Here is a 27,059-nt window from a genome sequence, read left to right as displayed (position 1 = left end):
TACTTACACTTTTCATACTAATACATTTCAAGAACTTCGCTTAGCCCCATTAGAAGGCCTTACCCTTAGGATTCATCTAACTGTTGAAATAGTGACTAATCGAAACTGATCAAGATATATGAAATGCGACCACGATTGTAGAGATTGTTCCGATCGAAGAATTTAAAGCAAGATTAGCCGATGAGCGGAATTAATAATCTCTGCAAAATCTGTTCAGATCTGGACCGAAATTAAAAATCATTGTACTCTTCTAGTAAATCACGTGAATATACGTAAGTAGTAGTAACAGTCGTAGTTGATGTACAAGATCAGAAACAAAAATCTATTGTGGTATTGTAGTCGGTAATGGGTGTTTCTTTGCAAGTGGAAGTGTCCTTCCACGGCACGCAGTAATATTGTATTCAATAGCTTACAAAATTTGTTAGTTAGTATGTTTTCCGAGTTGGTGCGCCTATCCATTCCCGTATGTCTGTGTGTTCGATGTCTATATGTATAATTATAAAAAAAAAAACAGAGAAAGCAAAAAAATTAACGGGTCGATGAATTCTTCAAATTATTGTGGTGAAGCAAGTCTCCACATAAATATAGGCACCATGCGATCGTATAAATAGCTACAAAAATTCTGCATTTCTCTATATACACGCGCGCATTTATATTACTATGTGTGTGATTTGTATTTTTTTTTTTAATGCGTCCTGTATCCAAATGTTTTGAATGCGTACGCTTTCCCTTGCTGACAATTCCTCTTCAGTATGAGATTCAATGCGTTTTTATTTATTTATTTTTTTTTTTTCTTTTGTATTTTTTTTTTCGCATTTTTTAAGTTATTTATGAATAAAACGAATGCACAAAGACAACAGAACAAAATGAGATGAATTTATTTTACACTTTACGAAATCAGTTTAGTTGAAGTGCGCCCAACGAGACGCCGGTTATACGCGGTGCTACGCGTAAGACGGTCGCCCTTGGTGTCGGCGTACTTGCCAGCCCACGGTATCGTGCCGGTATCGAAAAAGGGACAGCGGGTTTATGTTCATCGATTTAAATTGCATTTGTTTATATATATATATTAAAAAAAAAAAAAAAAAAAAAAATTTCATCAAAGATCGTTTGTTTTGAATATAAAAACTAAACAAAAAAAAAAATGAAAAAAAACTATCGCACATTATTTGCTTTTGATTTTCCCCCATACGATGTCTTTTCTTAGAAGCTAATAAGTTAATTGTTTCTGTTAACATCTTAATAAAACAAAAAAAACAAAAAAAAAAAATGTTGGCGAAGTTTTTGTAGATATATTTTTAGATTACGTCGAATTTGAACGAACGGTAAGCTGTGTCTTTCTTTCTGTTATTATTTGTGTTATTGTGTTTCATGCAAACATTGTTTGCATTCCAAGACAGTATGATGATGTCATTGACAAGCCGTAATATCTCTTGAAACTAAAACAAAACAGTTACAGTCGTGTGCATATCACTTGCGCCAATACCTTGAGACATTAACGACAGTCTGTCATCTCTGGATATTGAAATAGGGTACAGAAATGTTATGTCATGTGGTGAGGCGATCGGTGAATACACTCGTAAGAGCATATAAACTTGACATTCCACCTTCCCTTCCACATAACATAATTGCGGAAGTATTATATCAGAACGCATTATGGCCAAAATCTCTATTAAATACTTTCAGCATGTTTATATGTATGTGTTCGCGTGTATAAGCACATTCGTATCTGCATTTATGCTGACAATGCATTCCAATATTAAAACTGTGTACATTTTTCTACATAATTCAATTTAATTTTAGTTAAATAATCCTAAGGAGACCGTGCGAGAGAGACAGACAGAGAGAGAGAGAGAGAGAGAGAGAAAGAGAGAGAGAGAGAAAGAGAGAGAGAGAGAAAGAGACACAAAGAGTGGGAGAGAGAGAGTGAGTGAGAGGGGGGTGTGATGGATAGGCAAAAGCGGTAAACACCATAAGCGAGAAGACGAGTAAGTGAAATAAAGAGAAACGATGCGAAAGTAATGCAAAAAGGGCAAAACCATTAAATCTCTGCAATGTCTTTGTTTGGCATTGTTCCGCATATAGATATATATATATATATATATACGTATATATGTATGTATAGACGGGCATTATTTGAGAGTATGAGATATAGATGCTTTTAACAAACAAAAGCCTGCGACTAAAGCTAACGCAAGTATCATTCATACCACCATCATCATCATCATCATCGTCATCATCATCATCATCATCATCATCATCATAATCATCGTCATCATCATCAATATCGTCAACACACCCACATTCAAAATAAAACTTAATATTTAAATACCTTTTGTTAAGCGTACCTTGAAAAACAACAGAAACAAAGCCAGAGAAAATCAGCTACAAAAGTATTATAAACAGACGAACAAGAAAAAGAAGAAAAAGAAGAAGAAAAAGAAAAAAAAGAAAATAAATAAATAAAACCAAATCCATATTTATATAAGCTTAGCCTTCCAATGTTCTGCACACGTTTGTTATTGTGTCCTACAATACAATCACGTCACAAATTACACAAAAGCGACATTGTGTTGACGGCATTGATGTTGGGCCATATTCTTTGCTTATACACATTTTTATGTATGTATGTATGTATGTATCTTTTATAATTTTTTTCTGTTCCGTTTCAAAGGATAATGTTTATAAGAGAAAATTCCTCTTGTTGTTAATAAAAAAAAAAAAAAATAATAATAATAATAATAATACTAATAATAAATAAATATATTAGAATGAAAGCATTTGATAAATAGCGGCTCGTATTTACATAACACGAACCGAATATTAAAGACTCTATATATAATCTGTCATGATGTACATGAAAATATTGAGAATTTTTTTTGTCGATTTATGTGAAAATCTCTCTATATGCAATCATTTTTTAGATTAATCCGATTAATTCTCTATTTATACTTGTCTAGATTTTCGAAAACATCAATAAATTGTTATAACGATATAATTACATTACTTATTATCGATTCTGAGCCTGAAGACTGAGGTAATTCCAAACCATTGTTGATGGCATACAGAAAATTCATGGACTTTCTATACTAAAGTAAGATAGGTAGTAGGACGAGTTTGCTTGCTCGACTTGCAAATAAGAGACGACAGACGTTTCTCGCTGGTCTAAATAACTCGCATCGACGCACAGAAAGAGGAGCGAATTCCTTTAGAAATTTCAATAAATCATATCATCTATGATGATCCCTTGATATCACAATGGGCCTAAGATGGCATATATTTCTAATTATTCCGCTTCTTAACGCAGCCGAATCGAAGACATCCACAATAAAATTCAAACTAGTTTCAATTTGATTCTTACACTTTTCATTGATTGCAAGAGGAAGGAGAAATAGACCAACACAAGGCATAAACTTATTAATTAAAGCTATTCTGCCCAAGTTTGATAATGAAAAAAAATTCATCAAATACAGGATAGCAAACATATACCTGTTAGAGCATATATATATATGTATATATATATATATATATATATTTACTTTGCAAACGTTTCATAACGTGCCGTGTGTAGAGAAGTGTTATGTAGCGTAAGCACATCCATCGCATACTTTATATGCCTGCTCTCTCTCTCTCTCTCGCTCTTTCTCTCTCTCTCTCTCTCTCTCTCTCTCTCTCTCTGTCTGTCTGTCTCTCTCTTCCATTCTCTCGTTTTAAGTTGGCGTTTTAAAAATAGCTTCAGTGATTTCAATTTCTCTTTTGCTAATTTAAACAAACTCAAAACAAAATCCATTTTGAGTTTTAAATGTGGGAAAAAAACCTGCCGGTCAAATTTCTATATATAGTCGAAGTGGCTTATTTTTAAAATTCGAAATATTTCGAAAATTTTTATCAAAACACAAATGAGGAAATAGTATTTGTTTTAATTACCATCTTCGGGAAATGGTGAAAATTTTGAAAAGGTCTTCGTTAAGTGCAACGAAATCTCTCAATACCACTAAACTCTTCAACGATCTTCTTAGATATTTTTGTCAAATCTTTCTCCTTGTAAATCCATATTTGCTAAAAATGATTATTTTGGCAGAGAGGGAAAGAGAACTAAAGCTTTATATGGCGTTTGTGTCAGAAAAGTCCTTTATATAGAGAAGGATATCAAAAATGAACCTACTATAGGTTTTTAATCTATCAAAGTAATGCTGTATGCACAAATCGTTAGCCAGGAGCAATTTCGATCATAAAATTCGACCTTGTTATTAGATAAAGAATTCATAAACTCCTTTTATTCGATTCGAAAATTTTTCACTGTCATTTTATATAACCTGGTGCCATTTTCTGCTCACTCATGATTTTTGCAGTTTTTTCCATGGGTCAAACAAAATGCATCGGTGTAACGAACTGTGTAAAGATGTTTCAAACCATCGCGAACAGAAGTTTGAATAGAAATATCTAATAGATATGCACAGGCATTGCAAACGAATTGATGAAAGGGCACGAGCGGTGAGAGGGACAAACTTAAAGATCGATACAATAAATAGTGAATTTAACGTATGTTCCTATAACCGTTACACCTACTCTACTGTATTGGGTATAAAAAATTATTGCATTAATCAGGATTACCTAAGAGACATTTATCCGCGACATATGAAAGCAGAACACGAACTTTAAAATCATTTTGTTAAGGTAGGTAGAGTACAACATATCTATTCCATTTTTAGGGCATTTAAATATTCGAAATTTCATGATAGGCTTTTGTCAATTACATTAGCCTTCAATCGAACCTTGATGTGTATAAAGTTGTTGTTTACCTAAGAGCCAAAACGAAAACAGAAAAAAAGCGAGATACAAGTAAGAAAAAAAATGTCAAAAGAAAGAAATCAATATATTTACTGATAATGAAAGTATTATATCTGTCATTTCGCTAATAAGGCGCACGGAACAGGATTTACGCAGATTGCGATGGTAAAACAACCGCTTTTTAAAAGAATTTATAATATATATATATATATATATATATACAATAATGTATATTACATATATAAAAAGCCACAAAGGCAAACAAAAAATACTTGCCTATAAACATCAAATGTCTCAGGTCAGAGATTTTCAAACATTTGCTAACAATAACTGATTGTTGCAAAGAATTAAGATTTTCCTGATAAGACTTGAGACTTTCTTTAACATATAATAAAATAATTTACTTTGGAAAACTATATCATTAAGATTGCACTCATAAGCGCAAATTTCATCATTTTAAATTTTTTAGAATTACGAACGAATAATTTAATTTTTTGATAAATTAGCATCTTTCTAAGCATAATTAATATAAGTGATACGAGTAACTATGTTAAGAGCGGGCCACGACTCATCGTTAAATATTCGACATCACTCTACACATCGTTTTGAATAATGCAGTTATTCGTTAAGCGAGTTTTCAAAATAAGCCTTCATATGGGAAGTGATTGAAGAAGTGGTCTGATTCGAATAGCGTAGGACATCTGTGTACCAAATTTTATCCTAACATCTCGCAAATTGGACACATGGACAAATAACAGGCAGACGGCCGCATGGACAGATAAGCTTAGATCGATGAAGAAAATGATCAATACAATATAAAAAGCTGTATCTTCTTCTTCTTCTTCTACTTCTTGTGCATATTGTATGCGTCCGCATTAAAAAAGACACTTGCTAAGAACATATTGTTCTGAAATTCGCTTTTATAAGATACAGTCCGTATCACTGGATCGCGGATATTTTATTCAAGGGAAATACACTTCAAAGTTCTCCTCCTTTGGTTAGTAACCGTTTTCATCGGCCTACAGCTGCATGACGCGCCTGCGAATATGCACTTCGCATGCACTTCTTACCTGGCGGCTTTTCCGCTAATCGCTTTCATCGGTCTGCAGCTACATGACGCCTCGCGAATGTACATTTGGTTGTAGAAAATGACTAGATTTGGGATTTCCGTAATAATAAAAAAAAAAAAAAAAAAAAAAAAAAATGTTTAGCGGTTACGAACAATATTTCGCAGTTTGAAACCTATTGTGCTACACAAGTTATAGCTCATATTATTTATTGCATTATCATCGTCATACATTGCTAATATGCTTTAAAATTTATGGTATGTAGCATTGAAATATTTAGCATATGAAATATTCATTAACTTTTGTCTTTGTTTTCGCTTAATTAAGCAAAGAACTTGAAAAAGAACAAGAAAAAGAAAAAGAAAAAAAAAACATTTTTGTCATAAATTTTTCTACAAATTTCAAATATCTTCCTTCTAATGAGACAAAGGGATTTGAAAGCTCTCTTCTTTTTTTTTCTCGAATAATGAGAATATCTGACTTTGACTTCTTTTGAAATTGCTTTGATTTTCATTGCGTGCATTTATCTGTGTAAATAAGAGGATTAAATGTGAATGATTTCATCCATTGATTCTTTCCTCTTATTTCGATTAACGAAAGAAATCGACATAATTAACAGGATTTTCTTAAGAAATTCTATATTGATAAATGCAGGTGGAATTGTTTGTGTTGTTTAGTGAAGATAATTAAGGCTTAAAATTAAATGAATGTTTGTGTACGCGTTTGAGTTGACATATGCATTTTTAATGAAGATGCTTAACATTGATATCTAGTCTAGTTTACTGAATTACTTGCGGTTGTTGACCTATAATAAATATGTTTGCATATATGCTCTTATATTGAGTTTGTAATGTTTGTAACTATTATTGCTATGAGGCCCTTATACTTACCCTTTATGGTATCTCTGCCTGGGTGTGTATGGTATATGATGTGTAACATGTAGATATCATTAAATCGTATTTACATTTATAGCCGCATATGTCATTTTTATATCCATCACAAAACTGTGACGGGTATGTTCGTTTTATCAAAACGCTTGCAGCGCCCAGAACAAAATTTCATAGATCGAACAAGGTATATATATATATATATCGTTTGAAACAGCATATGAAATTCTGAATAGATTTAAGCATGTCCGTCTGTGTAATGTCTGTTCTAAACATTCTCTTGACCACAAAAATGAAGCAAGCTATCGACTTCTAATTTGACAATCGCATTGGAAGTTCTGACGCGCAGCTTGGACGTTGAAAAACGGCCAAATTGATTCAAGGACACGCTTAAAATATCACATGAATTGAGAATAACTCATGATCATAATTTTCATACTTGTCCTTATATACATCGCATAAAGTATAATATATTGAATCCGTCAAAAGTACACGACGAACCATCGCCTAAAAAATAATGAATAAATATTTTTGACTATATACCCATTTCTCCAACAGTCCATTGATATTACATTTCACAAGATGTACGTGCTCTCCAAAGCATTAAATTTGCGAGTTTTGTTGGCCTTAGGCGCTGTTCACATCCCCTGCTTTAAGATTGAAATTCACTTCAATGTGACGAGATGACGAGATTCAGTGTTAGTTTCTGTTTTTGTCTATCCGAAATTTACTTTGCAATAAACTTAATATATCTAAGAAGTCTCCTCGTATTATCATTACTCATCATAACTGATTTTGGAGAACAAACTCAACGCATTTTCATCGTACAGTGTAGCTGGAACCGTACCGTGTTGAACAAGGCGGTGGCTTACTTTCTTTCTGCATTTCTTTACTTTACGTTGTACTATTCGTTAGCTGGCTTAAGTGTAAAGAGAGACCTTCGTTTTAACTTTGACGGCGTTGCCAAGTCCGACAAAGTGTAAAGCACTACTTTGCTTGCCAACAAGCCATTCGGGATTTAAATGGATGATGAAAAGCCGCCATGATACAATAAATGAACCGCAAAAAAAAAAAAAAATTATGATGAGTCAGATCAGGAGAATCATTTTCATCGCGGACAAACTCGAGCAGTCATGTTACTGTCCTTGTGAAAGCATAGTATAATGTGAGATAGGCTCCAGCGCTCTTTCAAATTAATTCTTATTTCAATCAGTGTGCCATGCTATGCTTGAACGGCGCTCTCATGCGGTGGCTATACCTAAGAAGACAGATAGAGGGACATGCGTAAATGTAGCACAGATTCTATGCTGTCTTTGAAGCCTTTTGCAGGTAATTGCAGACGTTTGGGACATGTCAGAGGGGCACTTGGCTTGATTCAGTTGATTTTCGAATTTAGTTTGACGAGAATGATAAGCGAAAATGATAAGTGATTTAAAACGTGAATAAATCTGGATTTCTTAGTCCATTCTATGTCTTCATTTCTTATTTAAGTCGTGTACGCCTTTTCTGGAATATCCAGCCCTTACGGCAGCAATTCGAATTTCAATTCCTGCAATTTCTCCATTACAGCGTGAAACATGTGAAACGATGCACATACTTTCCTTTGCAAATTATGCAAAATAACGCAGTTATTGCCCTTTCAATATATATATTCAAGATCTTACCTATCTTTTTCGATTTCACTTTCTCTGTTTTCAATGTTTTCCAGTTCTGGTCTAATCTTCGTCCAGCATTGTCGGTATCTGTAGGAGCGCGTTTAAAATCAGCAAAGCACTAATAAATTATTACTTTCAGCGATAAATTGTTGTTGCTGCAACAAGTTTCATACCAAGCTGGTCTTACTGCTACAGACTACATCTATGTGCAATAACATCCAGAGATTAAAATGATAGATGCTTTTAATAGTTAACGTATTGTCCGAGGCTTGATGTATATGATGATTTAATGAAATACACCTTCTAGGCTAAGCGTAATGAATGTGTTTGCGGATTACTATCTCTTATCGTGCAAAATATACAGAGAAAATTATAATTTAAAAAAAATTCGAATAGAAATCAAAATTTCTGGATTACATTTCGAATAAGTACCGTCTCGCGTGGCATATATCGAATCATGGATTTTTCTTATGATACCAGATACGCGGCAGAAATGTTTCGTTTACCTTTTCAAACATAGCCGAGCATACAGCCGGGTGATTACATATGAGTGAGGCTCATGAGATTCGATAACTGCCGTATATAATTTCATTTATGTTTGTATGTATATATATACATATGTATATATATATATATATTCCATTAAATAAATAAAGTGCGGACTAAATTTGTCTATGACCCTTGAAAATGTTCTCATTACTGGGTTATTTTTTCTTTTTCCTTACGATGCGTTTCATATAGCGCCCACATGGCGTCCTAAGGGTGAAATATTAAACACGGGTTCATCAGTTTGCTCATATATTTCGCATATTATTTATATACTGTGTGCGTGTGTGTGTGTGTTTGTTTGTGTGTTTGTTTGTTTGTTTGTTTGTTTGTTTGTTTGTTTGTTTGTCTTAATTAAAATTGTGAAATAATTTTAAAAAATATTTTATTCTGTGCTGCATGTTCAATTTGAACGTCGCGTTTTTCTTATTATTAGCGAAATTCAAGAGGAAAGAGAATGAAATGCAGACATGACTTGATGGCGTTTTAAGTTTCCAAGCAAGCATTACTCGGTTTGGTTGTTGCGGTTATTGCGTTGTTGCTGTTTTACTGTTTATTTTATCTATTTAATGTTATTTTTTCATTTTTATGTTAAATTTATTTGTAAACATTACAATTAAATGCTTAAAAACAAACGAACAAGAACAAAACAAAATGAAAATGAAAACAGAAATTACATAAACCGCAACAACAATAGCTAGAGCTATTGTACGAAAGTCAAATACAAAGACATGAAAATGAGCAAAAAAGATTTAGCAACAAAAAAAAATTAAAGAAAATGAAGCAAACGAGACATGAATACAATTCTTAATGCATACTAACGAGTAACCCAAGGCTAAATTAACTGGCTACGAAAGTATCTTTTATTGTTTGCTTTTACCACCAAATCTAAACGAATATTCTCATTTTGATTTTTTTTTTTTTTTTTTTTTTTTTTGGTTTTTTATGTTTTTTGTGTTTTTCGTGCTTTTTTTTTTTTTTTTTGTTTTTTACGCATGAAAACTCATGCCTACCAGAGCGTTTATATGTATGTATATGTATGTATATTAAAATATATACGTACGGTTACGTATATTACGTCAACTTCCGGTACCACCGGAAACCACCAAAAAAAAAAAAAAAAACATTACCTTCACAAACAACGACAACAGTTAAGCGTTTAATTTGGACCGATATTAATCTGTAGTAGCGCTTACGAATCATATTTGGCAGGCTTGTAAATAACATATATATATATATCATATCATAAATGTGATTTATATATATTTATATATGCGATCGTTATTTCATATTTATTTGATTTGGCAACCATTTCATGGGTAATTGTATAAATTAAAATCCGACCACATCCCAAACCGTACGTATGTATGTATCGTCTTTTGTTCCAATTTAGCTGAGCTTCATTTCATATTGCAAATCTTATGAAGAAAAAATTTCAAATAAAACTTAAAGCTTTGCAGTAAAAGTTTCACAATTTTAAATGGAAAATAGAATTCACGATTTTTTTTTTTTTTTTTTGTTGTTTTTGTTGCTGTCAGTTGTATTTGAAGCCAAAGATAGCGGGCAGGAGGGAATATTAGAAAAAAAAAAAAAAAAATACTTGCAGACAAGGTATGACAGAGGGACAGACAGTGATCACAAATGCATACATAACGTATATAGAGGGTCTAGCTTGGTGTGATGATATATCCTCTTGTGTGCATACATACATATTGTGATTCTTAATAAAAAGTGGAAAAGTTTCAAAATCGCAAGTCGGTTTTAATAATTGGCGTAACCAAATAATTTGCTGCATCCAACATGATTAAGAATTTCCGACTTTTGACTTTGATGTTTTGCAAGTATTTTTCAAAAGACGTAATATACTCCCTGTGTACAATGTGCGTAGATAAAGCATTTATCGCCGTTTCAGGGAAAAAATTTAATAAATCAATATTGAAAAGATATTAAAAAAAAAAAAAAAAAAAAAAAAAAACATATCCATTGTATTGGGTTTATCCATAGATGAATTAAATTTTTTTATTTTCCGTTGTTCCCTTTTTCTTGTAAATTTGTCGAGAATTTCCTTTCAGAAGAAGAAATTAAAACAAAGAAGCAAGTTCGCCTTGACGCATTGAAAGGGAAAAGAGAAGCTTCATTCGCTTAAGGAGCATAAGATTAACATTCTCCTGCCGCAAAAGAATTAGTTTCTATTTCACTTATTCCTTAGCTAAAGAAAAGTTATTGTGTTTGATGCACAAGTTTCATATTAACCTATGATTTAGAAAATTCTCTTCATTCTATGCAAAATATTCTCCCTGTCTTTCAAGAGTCATTCTTCCTATCTTTCAACAGTCGATTTATGAAGTCCGTGTCGAAATCAGAAGACTCGCCTTTTAAAACAATCTAAAGAGTAAAAAAAATATGCGCTTCTTGAAGAAGTGAGTCGCTGTTCGAGCTATTGGTCATCGCTTGAAAGACGCGTTAATCAAATAAAATGTTGTTTAGGAAAGAGAGCGAGGCCAGTGCCAAATTCGAATTCAGTAGTCCGTCAAATGAATCTTATCAATAGGCCTTGTGAACGGCGCGTATAGTGCAAGGGGTCTTGTCCGACCATAATGATAGGTCACTCAGTACTGTCTTTTGCGTTTCCTCCGCCAATTGTATTTGGTTTAATTGTCTCGCTAAGATAGAGCAACTCATACGACTATAGACAAAATGACTATACCGTCAATATTTCTACTTACCATCAATGTTAATGATTTAACCGGTCGACGACAAGATTGTTTACGCTTCGCATTATGTATCATAACATTTTATATCGTGCATTAAGATGTAGCAGCAGCTTTCTAGCGAGAAAGGACGCCGCGTTTGGCGACAGAACAGAAATTACTTCAACGACATAGCATATAATGTAATGTGAGCACTGAAGAAACGCTTGGGGAAATATTTTGCACAGATTGTAATACCCCTAAGAACATGTGCTAAGGACATCACGAAACTTATGTTCATATACCTAATATATAGCACACAGTACAATGTACATATTGCGTTGATTATTATGACATTTCAGACCTACCTCTCGGTTTTTCCTTCAACTACAAACAAGATGATCGCGTAAACGGCCGATGCAGATGCCTGGATGGTACGGCGCTAAAATTATTTACAACTTACCTTTGTTGCATTTTGTTATCTTCATATCAGAGGCGTGAATGGCGTTAAAGGCGTAGCACGATCTTCTTGTGATTAAAAAGCCATTCGGTTATGTATTGTCATGTAATTTGCACGTTGCCATTAATCGAATGTCACTGAGTTCAATTACAATAAAAAAGCAGAAAGAAAAAACACAAAAAAAAGAAAAAAACAGAAAAACAAAAAATGAAAAATGAAAAAAAAAAATAATAGAAACATATCTCAGACACACGCATACAAAATTCAGTCGTTCTTCACAGCCATGAAAAATCCTGACGATAACCACTACTACCATTACTAAGGTACACAACAATGTTGTTTGTAGTGTTTGGGTGGTTCGGTATTTGTGTACGTACTGTGTCGGCAACAACATATTAACTATATTAGCAATATATTGTATTAAAATATTGTTGGTTGTATTGTGTACACACACGTGCACGGGGGCATCCATGCCGTTAACACAAAAACATAAAATGCCATAACATTTTATGGTATTAAGTTTACACTACATAAATTTTGTTGGCGCAAAATAAAATTAGTCTCCGAGCAGCTAATCGTCCACGAAATGAATGACGAACACAATGCACCTAACAAAACCAAACAACAAAACATATAATAAAACATCTTACGTCAGCAAAAATAACAAAAACAGCGCGACGAAAACAAAGCAAGAACAACGAGTTTGGTAAACGACCATAAGCAACTAAGCCGTAGCATTACTAGTATTACGAATTCAACTAGAATTTGACGAGCAGCACGTGAACGAATGTCCCGACCCCATTAAACTATTGTGTTGAATTTATGTTTTATATGTACATGCGTATGGATTTGTGTGTACATGCCTGAGCAAACGTACGCATTATATTATTTTTTGTTGTTGTTGTTAGTCTTATTGTTCGGACTTTTTTCAAGCCAGTCTAAGCATTGTCTGATAGACATATCTATCTATATATATATATATATATATATATATGTATATATGTGTATATATAGCTACTATATGTATATGTATGTTTATATATAAACTTTTTTCGCTACTTAAGGATAAAATAAAGTGCTTGTGCAGTTAGATGTGCATACAAAGATGGCTAGGTTGCATTCCCATGCCTTCCCATGTTGTGGCTTAATAGAAACATTTATTTGTATTGCTCTTCTTTTCTTATTGGCTTAATTCACACACCTATTCACACATGTACGAAAGAAGATAGAGAAGCGGAGAGAGAAAGAGAAAGAGAGAGAGAGAAAGAGAGAGAGAGAGAGAAATATGTATATATATGTAACTAAAAAGTTTTCACAAATCTGTACTGTTTGCGGAGGGAAAAAAATAAACACTTTACGGCTCAGAACAGGATCTGCCAACAATACAAACAAACGCAATATTTTACCGAAATGAAGATAGCCCAGTAAGATAGTCCTCATGTTAGACTACGATTTACTGCAAAGTATAAATGAAAAAAAAAAAAAATAAGCACTAAAATTAAAATATATTATCAAACATATGTGCATATAAAACAAACTAAACCCTTTTATTAGGATAACAAAACCACGAAACCAAGAAAACCAAATTATTGCCAGTGACCGTTATACATATAATCACCGTAAGGCTGCTGGATACGAATCGAGGTATAACAAATTTCAGAAACTTTACCGAACTCCAAATTTTTAATATGTCCACAAGGGCATTAGAACGTCTTAATTTCATTACAGCGTTCACGATTTTCTTCTAATAGTATTGGGCTGGCAAATAAGTAATTGCCGATTTCAGTTAAAAATGTCTCTCATTCTTATTTTTATGATTCTTTTTCTTATATATGTTAGCAGTCAACCTTACCTAACTTTACAAGTTCATTGCGTACATATTTTCTTATATCAACGCTTGCGAATTATTGCTTAAAGGCAATGAATTCAATTCTTTTTAAAACGAACCATCACTGGCAACGAAAAGTGGATTGTCTACAACAATGTCATCGCATACCACCTCAAGGGCATATATCCAATGAAAGAAGATTTTTCTCTCAATTTGACGGAATTGGAAACGTACGGTGTTTTTTGAGCTGCTTCCACGGAACCAAATCACTAATTGGGAAGTCTACTGTTAACGGCAACGTGATAAATTGAATGCAGCCGTCAAGGAAAAGCCACCAGATTTGGTCAATTGTAAAGGTGCCATTTGACACCTTTGATAGGACAATACTAGGCCGTCCACATGTTTTTTGCTACTCGGCAAAAATTCATGGATATTGGTTGGGAATTGATGTTACATGGACCATATAGCCCTGATCTCGCACAATCGGACCACCACTTATTTCGATCCCTGGCCAACTTACTTCGTGGTAAAACTTTCAATGGTGATGAAGCTGCAAAATCTCACTTAACTCAGTTTTTGGCCGAAAAGAATCGGACTTTCTACGAGCGTGCAATTTTCAAGTTCAAGTGAGAGAGACTCAATAGGTGATTGAATAAAATAGAAAGTAGTAAAAAGAAATCTATATATATATATATATATGACAAATAAAAAGATTTTATATTTACAACTTGTGACTGCTTGTAACTTCTACTTTCTTCAAACCTATTGCTTGCACCTTGGAACTTTTAATAATTTGTCGAATTAAAGTGTGTGCACCTTATACTTATACTCTTTCAATTTTCAAGTCGTATAACTTTTTATAACTTCTATGACTTCTAAGTTCTTCGAATTTTACCAGTGAGCTTGGTGTCTTCCAGCGCTTTACAATTTTTTATAATTTAAAATTTGCATTTATACGTTATAAAGGTCTCTCATTTATGGGCGGGGTCTTGGCTATGGTAATTCCTGAAGCAAATCCTGTTAGCAAATTAAGTAATTCTGATGCTGGTCCTCGTACCCTTTCCTTTAGGACGCATCGAAAATCTCTTTAAAATACTTTATCACATAATTTGTAGATTGTAACTTTACGCCAACTGTGCATACACACTACATGGTTTACTCATTTCTAAGAAGTCAAATACGATTTCGTTTTTTAATTTTTATATTAGTATTCTTTGGTTAGTTTAGTTCAATTTTACTCATCATTCTTGTTATTCTTTCAATATCGTCCAATTGTCATTTAACTTTAGCAGAGATGCGAACCAAGTTTGAAGATAGAACACAAGCTTTGCTTAAGCAGTACTCGCCTTGTAAGGCTTTCACAATACGCGAAAATCTTATCTTCTTTCGTATCTCAATTGAAGCAAGTTTTTAACTAATCAAATGTTAACAGATAAGAAAAGTTTATTTAAAAAAAATATAGTTTTAATGGTCTGAGTGTATAAGCGAAGTAATTGTTGTAATAGTAAAGTGATATCTTACGTTTTTTATACATATTTTTTTTTAATCAATTAAAAAATGCTTAGGCCAATGTCATCGTCGTAATTACAGGCTAACAAACAAGTAATGTTTCTTTAAACATTTCTCTTTCCAAAGGTTGTATTATAAAAAACGCCATAAAAAAAAACGAATTTTAATTAAATTTTCTTTCACTTACTTTGCTAAGCAAAAAATTGTAAGTCAGTAAAAGCAAAACAACTAAACATTATTGTTGTAATGTTTGTGCATAAAAGCAAAAAAAAAAAAAAAAAAAAAAAAAAAAAATGAAGCAGAAAAAAAATTGAAAAATGTCGCTAGCATTGCAATTGCTGTCACAAACAATTTGTTTTTATTTATTTTAGAAATAGAAATAAAATCACTGTAAAAACGGCTGAAATCTCGCACTCTCTCTCTCTCTCTCTCTCGTAACTTTTGTTTGTCCGTTTGTGCTATTCAAGCATCCGCAACTGAAGCCTGTCATTGAGTTTCAATTCGACTTTTGAAGGAAGGCGAGAAGCTCATTTCAATTAAATCAACGTACAACTTGACAGTGCAGCGATTCTCTATGACAAATTCCAAAAACACCAAACATCACCCTGTCCATCTCTTTTATTTATTATCATTACCATTTTCTTTTGACTTATTTTTTTTTTTTTTTTTTATAAATATTCGTCTTCTTTGACTGCCTGTAACTATTCTTTACTTTAACCAAGCACACGTTCAAATATTTCTCGTCTCTTTTTATTTATTGTATATGAGTGAAATGAAATCGAGAAACAAGCTCGCAAAGTTGACCCTCGAATGTATAATACCATGGATACACATCGATACGATATATATGTTAGTTAAATTTAATGAATTGCATATTTTTTAATAACAATCACAGCTTAACAGGGTTGCATTGGGACTTAGGCTACGCTCTGACTTTAGCCGCTAACTGATAGCTAAGCATATACTAAACCGTTTCTTTCCATCTGGAACACTCAAATAAATTCATAGATATACCTGATCGTGATAGGGTCCTAAGGAATTGGTCTAATTCAATTCGTCGTTTTTTCCTCCACCCTTGCCTTCAGCCTTGCAATCAATCAGATTGTTGTCGACAACATCTCATATATAATCTCTTTCGATATAGACTTCAACATAAATCTTACGTCAACGAGTAGTTCAATCGTCAAACGAATTTTCGAGCGCACTAAGGGAAATTTTCCATATCACCCTGATCTCGAGTGATGACTTTCCGCAATGCTTTAACGCTGCGATTTCAGCAGAAGGTAAACAGCATAAATAAGACCAAAGCCAGTTGAACGTCATTGCTGCGAAGATATATATGTTCGATGACATTTGTTGCGCTTTTTGTTCGAATTTTTATTGGAATCTACGACATTTATTACGCACATCTGAGCTCCAGCCTTGATTTGCTTGCCACGTCATACACACTTCGCTCGATTATACATTCGCATCTTAAAATAGAATAAATAAACTTGTCTTAGATTTTATTGATTCGAAATTTATATATGCATTTTGTGCAATTAGATAGGGAAAACGAATATTTATGTATCCGGCAATAATATAAATTTTTTATTGTAAATGGGGTTTCCCTTCATTTAGCCTTATACACTATACACTGAGCGCAATTGCGGACATCAATCAATGATTTTGCGACAAACAAATAGGAAAACAAGGAAAGCTCCTAAGGCCTAATACTAGAAAACAGATCTGCTAACATAGAAGACGTAAAGAAAACTTAACTCCTCTGCAGACTTTCCATTTTAGATACTACAAAGTGAAAAGTTAGTTATCTGTTAATATCATATCAAGTGTCAAATACAAAAACAATACAAAAATAAAGCCAAAGTCACTAAATTTTTATACTCCGTCGTATCGGGTGGGCGACCACTTCTTTAGTACTTTTGAAAAACGGGGATGTTCTCAGTTTACATGCTGCAAGACTGTAAGATTCCACTTTGACCGATTTAACCCATTTTCGATCCCAGCCTGCGTGCAAGTACTCTTAATGTTTCTGGCACATTTGAAGTCGATAGCTTCATTTCTGCAGCCAGGAGAATGCTTACATCAAATATTGCACAGACCGACAGCCAGACAGATGGCAATGCCGAAACATAACTCATTTATTGTAAGAAGGAAACAAGTGGCGATAAAAGTAAGGCGCCATGACTCTTAGTTGTGGTTACCGTTTATAATGTGTGTATGTAAATATTCGTAGACACACAGCATACACATCAACTTAAGTGCACGAAATTAATACTCGTCAGGATAACGAACACTTTTGAGCTCTATATTAATTTGATTTGATCAGTGAGTTTCCGCATTGAATAAGAAACAAATCCGCACACATTCCACAAATTTCTTCAGAAGCTTTGGATTATTTATATGGGATTGCTTTGAGTAGGACGTTGATATGTTCTTACAATAAATGGCATAGATAATATGAAACTTGACGCAAAATATTCTTTCAATATATATTTTTGCAGAGCAAAAGGCGAAAAACTCAATTAGACCGCTCTTTTTGAATAAACTATTATGGCGGAACATTATTGAAAGAAGTAGAAGAAAAAGAAGAAAAAGAAACATGTATTCAACGAAACATTATTTCATTCCTTCATAGATAATAAGTGAAATGGTTTTCCACGCATCCTACAATTAATCATGCCCGAAGGTCCATTATATAATCTTCGCCTAATCATCTACAAATGCTTTGAAATGAACTTTGAAAATCGCAACCAACCGGTTCTGTATATTATTTTATTGAAAGTATGTGCAATAAATGTCTCGAAAGAGAATTAAAAAGTTTCTCGAAGAGCTTATCGCAGTTAAAAGATATTTATTTATTAACAATTTTCTGTTCTCACTCTCTTACTTAGTTTACACAAAACAGCTACGAAAGCAGTAACCTGTTAATATTCTCGGTTAAAAATTATATAAAAGATTTCTGAGAAATGTTTATAAAGTTTTCAATAAAATATATACAATTTAAAAAGTTTTGTGGTTGGCTTAAAAATCATATTGCTTTGCATGTTTATTTTTCTACCTACCTTTGCATCGTTTATATATTATTTGCAAACAGTTTAAGAATTAATAACATTTGACCTTAAGTAAGATATTTGAAGAGAAATCAATAAACTTATATTTGTGTGTGTTAACAGTGTTACGCGTTGCCCGAAATCCTTACAATTTCAATATAAATGTGCAAATTTGAAAACACTGACGCCTTTCCCCTTTTTCTTTCCATATCTTCTTCACGCTTGTGCTTTATATCTCTCTCACTCCGTCTCAATTTGAATAGACTATTGATAACATTTTCTTAGATTACCTTCACCTTTACTTGATTGAATATAAATATCTATAAATATTTGAAAGCAAGATTTTACCTTTAAAATGATTACATGCGATTACATTCGATATATTCTCTAAAGGTATCTTCGCCAACGAGCCTGTATGCCATCAAATGATTAATAAAATGCGAAACTTTATTTACTCGAATGTTAGAACTGATAGTGATGCCGCCGCACCCTAACTATGATATCAGCATTTTATTACGTCAGTCAGTTAGAAATTTATCTTCTTATTTTTTCCCTAAGATTACGGTCCACATTTTAAGTTAAGGCTTGATTTCAATATAATCAAGACTTCTTCGCATAGAATAGGATATAATCGGTATCATAAGTTTTGCATTTTTAGTCTTTCTTAGTTTTAACTTCACCGGATAACACACGTCGCTTGAACGTTTTAACATTCGTCTGGTTGCCAAATCGTTTGCATATCTTTTTTTTTTATTTATTTACATGGGCAGAAGAAAATGCTGGGCTGCGAGTATAGTAACAACGTTAACGTCATATATACTTTTAGTTTGTTCGTTAGGTGAATTTATAACCGCAATTGTGTGTGTGCTTTTGGGTGTTTTTTTATTTTTTTTATTTATTTATTTGAAGTCGAAAACCATTGACAGGCAAAGTGCAAAGCATTTAAGATATTAAAAACCACGTACACTCTTATTCCTTACCCGACGGTTACGCTTACCTTCACAGGGAGGGTAGTTGTTTAGGCCCAAGTTGGCGTTCCTCGTTTTTTTGTTTTCTAGTAATGTTTACGGGGAACTCTCCTACCGCCTCGCACACTTGCACATCGTGCAACATATATGTTACAAGATTGTCGGGGAAAGAGAACTCTCCGCTTTTCATCTGTGTCGTTCTTTATGATACTTCGGACAGACAAAGAGCACGTTTTTAGCGTTTTCGGTGCATTTGCAAAGCGTACGAATAGGTCCTGCTCTCTTGCTCACCATTGCCGCTTATTAATTGTGTTAAATAAAAGTTCAACTGTCTTTGTTGCCTATCGAACCAAGGCCGCTAGTATGAGCCGGTGCGCCCATCTACCCTTGCTCATCCTACCCCAGTGCTCCTGTCAATCTTCCACGAATCCGGGTTTTGCGCGCTGCTTGGCCACATCAGCCGACAAGCTGTAAAGTATAGCTACAGGTCCGTGCAGCAGGTCTCATGCTAGCGGTAAACAATGCCGCATGTCCCGGCACCGTATGATATCCCTTAAACCATAGAGCCGATATGCTATTTGGATGCTCCTTGAATATGACGGTCTATCGAACGTCTTTTTCGACACGGAAAAGGCATAGAGTATCGTCGAGTTCTGCCATCAGTTTTCGACGGTCTTACCTAGGACTCCGCGCCAGCGACTTTGCTAACTCCACTGCCTTTTAGCACTTGTACCTCAGGTGCCGTTTATATGACAGTCTGCAGTCGATCAACACTCGTAGGTATTTTATGGCGTCTTCTGGCTGTATACTAGTATCTCCCACTTTAATTGTAGCTTTCTCAAGCTTCTTTTTTCAGGTTGTTAATATCGCTTCTGTCATGTTTTCGGTAAGATTTAACTCCTCTTAATCATGTTGGTGGGTCTACTCGCTGTAGCGTTAATTTCCTTTCGTCAGCGAACTCCAAGATGGAAACCCCCTCTGGAAGAGGTAGTCTCAGAATATCGTCGTATATCACATTCCGTAGGTTGGGACCTACGACTGATCGATGAGGTACGCCTCCAGCGATCAGTTTTGTAACGAAGTTTCCTGCCAATAAAATAATTGATAAGATAAGGTGGATTTCTTCTTTTCTGTAGGACAGCTACGACTCAGTCCCAGTTTGCTGAGATGAAAGCACTTTTAAGGTTTAATGTTTTCCATCCAATGTTTCCCTTCTATAACTTCTGTTGTAATATTCGTGACTATTTTTAATGCATCTAGAGGGCTCCTCTTTTTCCTGAAGCTAAATTGGCCATTCGACAGGTTGTTGGAGCTCTCCAGCGATCCTTCTGAACGATTTCGGATTAACTTCTAACATACTTTGCCTATCGTGTCCAAGATACAAAGAAATTTGTACGCAGTTGGTTCATGCGGCGTCTTATTTGGCTTTGATAGTAGCACCAGCCTTTGTTGCTTCCGCTTTTCCGAGAAAATTTGTTTTCACAAACATGCCTTGAATGCCTACTTTAAAGCGCAGTTTGAAAAACCATCAGGACCAGATGCTTTCTTGTCTTTTATTTCCTCTACGATGGCAAAAATTTTCCCAGCTGAGATGAGTCTAATGTTTTTCCACACCTCTCTCAATGGCATATATGCAAACATGATTTTCTGTGGAAAAAATACACAAACTCTGGACACACAGGTGGGTTTTGAATATTTTAGTTTCTTCATAACCAGCTCCCTTCTCTTAATTCTTCAATTAGACCCTGGAAGCAGCTTTTCATGCTGAACATAGTCCCGTTTTTAAATTGCGATCGCCTGACTTTGTACTCCTCTTGGTGACTGAGATAGACACTAAGTCCATTTCGATTTTTGACATAATCTTCTCGCCCAATTCTTCTCGCGAATATCTGAATCCTGTTTCTTTCAGTAACGATTCTACTTTCCATTTGGGCCCTTTAGAGGTTGTTTCACCTTATCCGCACGTTCGCTCTACTGTACGCTCACAAATTATTAGTGGGTATAGCTCCATGCGAACGAACCCGACACACTGATTTAATCATTAAGAAAATTATGGATGGTAGACGATCACTTAAACCAAATAAACTTTTTTTTCCATTGTTTGTCTATAAAAAAAGCCAGAAAATGTAGTTTCTGTGGGTCTTACATGGAATGATGCATTTGATCACAGCTAGTGAGCTGACTTGACAGTTTGCTTAACGGTCCTCGAAAACTCTCGTGAAAGGCTTTTTCGTAAACGGCAATATCTACATTTAATCGAAAAATCCATGAGCACAATATTCGCAAACGATGCGGAAAATGTAATTCCAATACAATCCAATGCAGGTGCAATAATTTGTTAACAATTAACATATATCAATGGGTAAAATATCAATAGCAACACGTGTCTAAATATATATATATATATATATATATACGTACACATATAAATCTCTGATATGTCTGTATCTATAAATAATGCATGTATAATATATGTATGGGCCATGTGCAAGGTGTGCAAATAAATTCATTGTATTTTTTTTTTTTTTAATTTAAATTCATTTACCATTATTGCTAATATAATTAATTTAGCCAGAGAAATAAATTGTAAGACTGAAGCTGTGAATCACTAGCATCTAAGGCTTTTTGCCCACTCGGCCACAGTCAGGCGATTAGATAGATTTATTTAAAAGATACGCGTTGCAATGCTTAACAATCTGCTCTTATGTGTTTTGTTGTTTCGCGACAAAATGGCTCATCGACGCACCTTTTCATACGCTATGCGGCAGGAAAAACGGCAAATAGAGGAGAATAGCTTTCAGCCCAAATTGATAATCCCGTCCGGAGTTGTTTTGTTGCGTTGTAACGGTTTCATAGCTGACCACGTCTTCACTCCAAGCCAACTTATTCATTTTTTTTTTTAGCTACATCCCTCTCTGTTGACACTGAACCATAGTAAGTTTTTTCAATAGATGGACTTTACACCTGACAAAAGGCAATGCCTAGCCTACGTATACTCAAAATTTCGGAAGATATGAACGCGTCATATTGTATATGATGTGTGGAGCAATCAATTGCAATATGGAGACTTTGTTTTTCGCACACCTATTGCGTAATCGATGCATGGCATTATAACAATTGCATTTGAAAGTCAATAGAACATGTATCAACATTGAATTTCATAGTTAATAATCAACAAAGCCAACGTTGTAAATGTATATGAAAATTTATATATGTGCATGTGCACGCAAATTTTACATAACTACGAATAAGTAAAAAAAGCAACAAATACAATAATTGCTAACTATTTCCACTGCATTCCATTGTGTGCGGGAACTCCTTTTCCAATTAAATACTATTATGTATCGATGGATTATGTTTAACTTCGTTAAATTTTATTATGTTAAAAATGCGCAAATTCTTGCGAGCCTCATCGGAAATAAATCTCTTCTCGCAATTAAAATTTCGTATATATATTTGTATTGCTACATAAAAGTTATTAACCGCCTGCTCTCATGGTCGCCAACTGACTAACACTTAACGGCAAGCCTTTAACTCACAGAACTCACTCGATCGAGTGAAACATATGCACGCATTGGAAGGTTATATTGAAAATTTATTATCGACCTGTATATGCTATGATTGTAAGCATGTTCACATGTATACATACATACATATAAATAGTCAATTTTTCATTTCTTTTATATGCAAATAACATTTTAAGAGCAAAAAAAAAATTGAAAGGATAACAAATTAATCACATACACAGTCAACTCATGCCGATACCAAACCGTCGCAAAAAGTCGTATTAAGCCCAGAAAGAAACAATAGAAGGCGAACTGACCTAATCTTAACGATATCGGGCCTTTTCGTAACTCTAGCTGCAATTAAACAAAAAAAAAAAAAGAAATGGAAAAATCAAAATATCATTACTAGGAATATTTTGAAATGAAGTCACCAAGAAGTTGCTATTTGAGGTAAGTTATGTTCAAAAACACACCAAACAATGACTTAAAAAGGAAAATGATTGCATCGAACTTATATCACTCAAATGAAATCGTAAGGCATGCCAGAAGACTTAGTTTCTTGCTCCTTAAGTAATCAATAATTTTTGTTTCGTTTTATACTCTACATCACTTACGGTACAGAAAATGTGATGTGATGGTTGTGACGATGTATATAGAGCCAGATTCAGAAGAGCTTGAAATGCGCCTAATATTTATTATACCAATCTTGTCTTGATTGTCTATCGCTCGGTCCGTTTGTCTGTCCATCTGTCCGTCGCAATTTTCATGCGTTCAAGCTGCCGGTCGCAATTTTCGAAATATTTTGATGACCAACATATTTTGGCCGAAAGCCGAATGCTATTAAATGCACTTTTTCGAGCTTTCTCCCATCTAACGACTTATTTATATAATATGGTTTTGTTTTTTTTTTTATATCTTTTTCTTTGTTTTTTTACTTTAAAAATAAAGATAAATTCTTTTAGAAAGTTTTGCTCAATCGTACTTTAAACCTACTCATGATTGACTATGAGGTGCGTGTCAGTGACTTTGACGATATATGTAAAATTTGCTTTTGAATTGTTCCGTTTTTCTCTTTCATGTTTTGTTTAATGCATTCATATATACACGCCGTGTTACGCGTGTTTATTACGAATAATCATTAGAATATATAGTTACATTCTGATTATAATTCAATTCGACGTTACGTTACACAATAATGTGCTACAAAAACGAAAAGAAATAACAAAAACATCAACAAGCGCAACAATCCAAATACGCTTAGATGTTAATATTTTTCAATGAAGATAAACATATAGTTATCTATTAAGAACATACACATACATACATACACACACACACACACACAAACGTACACAAACGCAAGTGTACAATTGCACTGCTACAATAACTGCATATAACAACAGCAAGAGATGATTTAACTGACTACGAATCTTTCCAACTACTGTGCAATTCAAAACGATGCCTACTTGAGTTGTGTATAAGGATTTGTATATTGCGTACATTAGTATTACAACAGCTTGTGCCATCATCATTTTCCTAATCAACTTGGATTGTTTGCCTCCTTGCTGTTAACTCTGCTCTTGGCCTCTTCTTGGCTCTTTCGCTCTCTCCTTCGTTGTCAATGTTTAGTTCTTAGTGTGCGGTGTTTGCACGCAAGTGGCTTAATTCAAAGTTCTTAGTGGGGAATGCTTAATATAAAATGCTACATATATAGATAACGATAACACACACACGCATATATATATATATATATATATATACATACTTTACTTTATATTTGTTTAGTTAGTTTAAAATATATTTCCTCAGTAGAATTGTATGTAATAAATACATGAACTTATGCCATGCAAACACAAATACAAATATTTATATATATAGATATATATATATATATATATATATATATAAAGACACATTCATTTATATGCATATAGAAATTAGTATAAATAAAGCGATGTTTTCTTTTTCCCTTTTACTATTTAGATGCATTACATAAACGTGTAGTTAAATAAGTGTCTATACACGTATTTACAGCATCTGTTGTAACAATCTTTGTTTCCTTGCCTTGTCTTGTGAACATGAGATCGCGAACTTACACTATTGTGGTAATAAAATTGTTATTCGTTACCTTATATCATATTTACTATAAAGGATATCATGAATATCGAAGAAATCGCATGAGATATAAAGGCTTTGTTTTTTGTTTATAGCAAATAATGCACAATAGCGTTACTTCCCCCTTTCTCTACTTATAATGCTACTCGACAAGCATCCTGACTGCATCTATAAAGCGCATTCATCCAGTCGCTGAAAAATGGTCATAAAAGAACCTATGCTTTATAAAAAGTAAAAAACTAAGCAAAATTTCTACAAGAATTAATCGCTTTCAAAATATTCGATCTGTTAATGTTCGGTACAAACAGGGTCTTTACAAGATCCGATATACCGAACCGTAATTCTTATGTGAGATTTATTAACCTCTTATGGAGTAAGGAGCGTATTAATTAGTATTGCAAAATTGAACTTTAAGGACTTGTATCAAATTGAACGCCTTTTATATCACAGCACTGTTTATTTGTTATGAAAATTATATTAATGCATAACGTGTCATATTATTACTGTTCAACGTTATGAAAGTACATGCGTATGTTGTGTATGGAACATAAGACAAGAAGGCGCAAACTGACAAACGCTAACTTTTAATAATAGGCATAGATTATGATCAAAAAAATCCGGGAATTTTCATATACTAAATTTAGTTATTAAATATGAGAAGTGATGGCAAATTACATCCATTAACGTGTATAGTACGTTCCATCTTACACAGCTATATTTAAAGGAAAGTTACACTCTTCCATCACTGTGTAATTTCAGTTTATGTTCAGTCATTCATTTAGAAAAACCCTTCAATATGATCTTAACCAGAGAAATAAATTCCAAGACAAAAGTCTTGAATCACGAGCATTGAAAACTATCGACTTTATTGATTACTGAGTTGTTGGACGGAATGCTTTGCCCCAGACTCATACTTTGGCCACTCAGCCGGCTCAATACAATCCTGGATATGAATTTGACAGGGAAAGGGTTAAGTCTTTATTCAAAACAGCTGAGCTGAATGGTGTGTCGAAGATTCAACTTGATAACGATATGCAATTGTTAGAAAGATAGACTGAAATTAAGATAAATGTTAAGTAGAATGAATCCTGCTAAGGATATAGCAAAAAAGTTTCGCTAATAATCTTCAAATGCTCGACGCTTGATACTAAAGCCCTCTAATAATGTATAATGAAGAGTTTTCTGATAGCAAAGCGAACTTAATACAACACCAAAGAATCCTGGTAGATGGCGCCAGTAGACGGATTCATTCGGAAATTTAAAAGAAGCCATGTATTGCCACAAAAAAGAAAACAAAAGAAAAGAAAAGGGATGAAATTCAATCGTACCGGTACTTTCGGTTTAGTGTGTAAACATCAAAGTAATAGACTTAATATTAAGATATTGTTATGCCATTTGTTTGACATTGACTTTTAGAATTGTTGTTATTATTATTGTTATAAGTATAATAAGGAAAATCTTTCGGGTATTTTGTTGACTACATGAAATTCCTTTCTGTTTACGTGTCATCGCTAATATCCAATAAATTAAGTTCATAAGATTGACTTATGAGCGCGATATACGAATTTATTTATGAAATTGAACCAAAAAAAACTATTCATAGGAAAATATTTGTAGGATCAAAGAAACTTATTTACACAAACGCGATGATATTTTGTCGTTTCGTAACGTTTCACGATTCAAACGATCACGAATACCACGATTCAAACCCAGTTGTTTTAAGCAAATCGTCTGTTTGTATAGGGCGTCTGAAAACCAGTTATCAATTCCGGATTTCATTCTGGATTCTACGTGAATTTTTGTCAATATTTTTGTAAATCGCCCATTGCATAAGTCGCACAGATAAAGTCTCAAGAATTTTAATTTTGCGTTTATTATTTTTTCCCCGACATTGTTTAGGAAATTTCCTTAATTTATTAAATGCAGGATTTTCGTCATGTGTGTGTGTGTGTGTGTGTGTGTGTGTGTGTGTGTGTGTGTGTGT

The 27,059-nt window shown here is 33.7% G+C and overlaps 1 protein-coding gene across 8 annotated transcripts in view; it reads left to right on the top strand.

Annotated features, from left to right (window-relative positions):
- Positions 1 to 1,107: 1,107 nt before the first annotated feature.
- Positions 1,108 to 27,059, top strand: part of LOC119632537 — a 284,840-nt gene continuing 258,888 nt past the window's right edge. For 4 of the 8 annotated variants that reach the window (XM_038025478.1, XM_038025477.1, XM_038025476.1 and 1 more), the window contains exon 1: positions 1,109 to 1,325. The gene's annotated coding sequence lies outside the window, so the exon portion shown is untranslated. Of the gene's footprint in view, positions 1,326 to 27,059 lie in introns of all 8 variants that reach the window. The other 4 variants (XM_038025481.1, XM_038025483.1, XM_038025474.1 and 1 more) reach the window with 2 other exon arrangements.

The sequence above is a fragment of the Glossina fuscipes genome, unplaced genomic scaffold (genome assembly GCF_014805625.2).
Source record: "Glossina fuscipes isolate IAEA_lab_2018 unplaced genomic scaffold, Yale_Gfus_2 1, whole genome shotgun sequence".
NCBI lineage: Eukaryota > Metazoa > Arthropoda > Insecta > Diptera > Glossinidae > Glossina > Glossina fuscipes.
The sequence above is the reverse complement of the archived record's forward strand: the minus strand, read 5'-3'. Positions and strand labels throughout refer to the sequence as shown.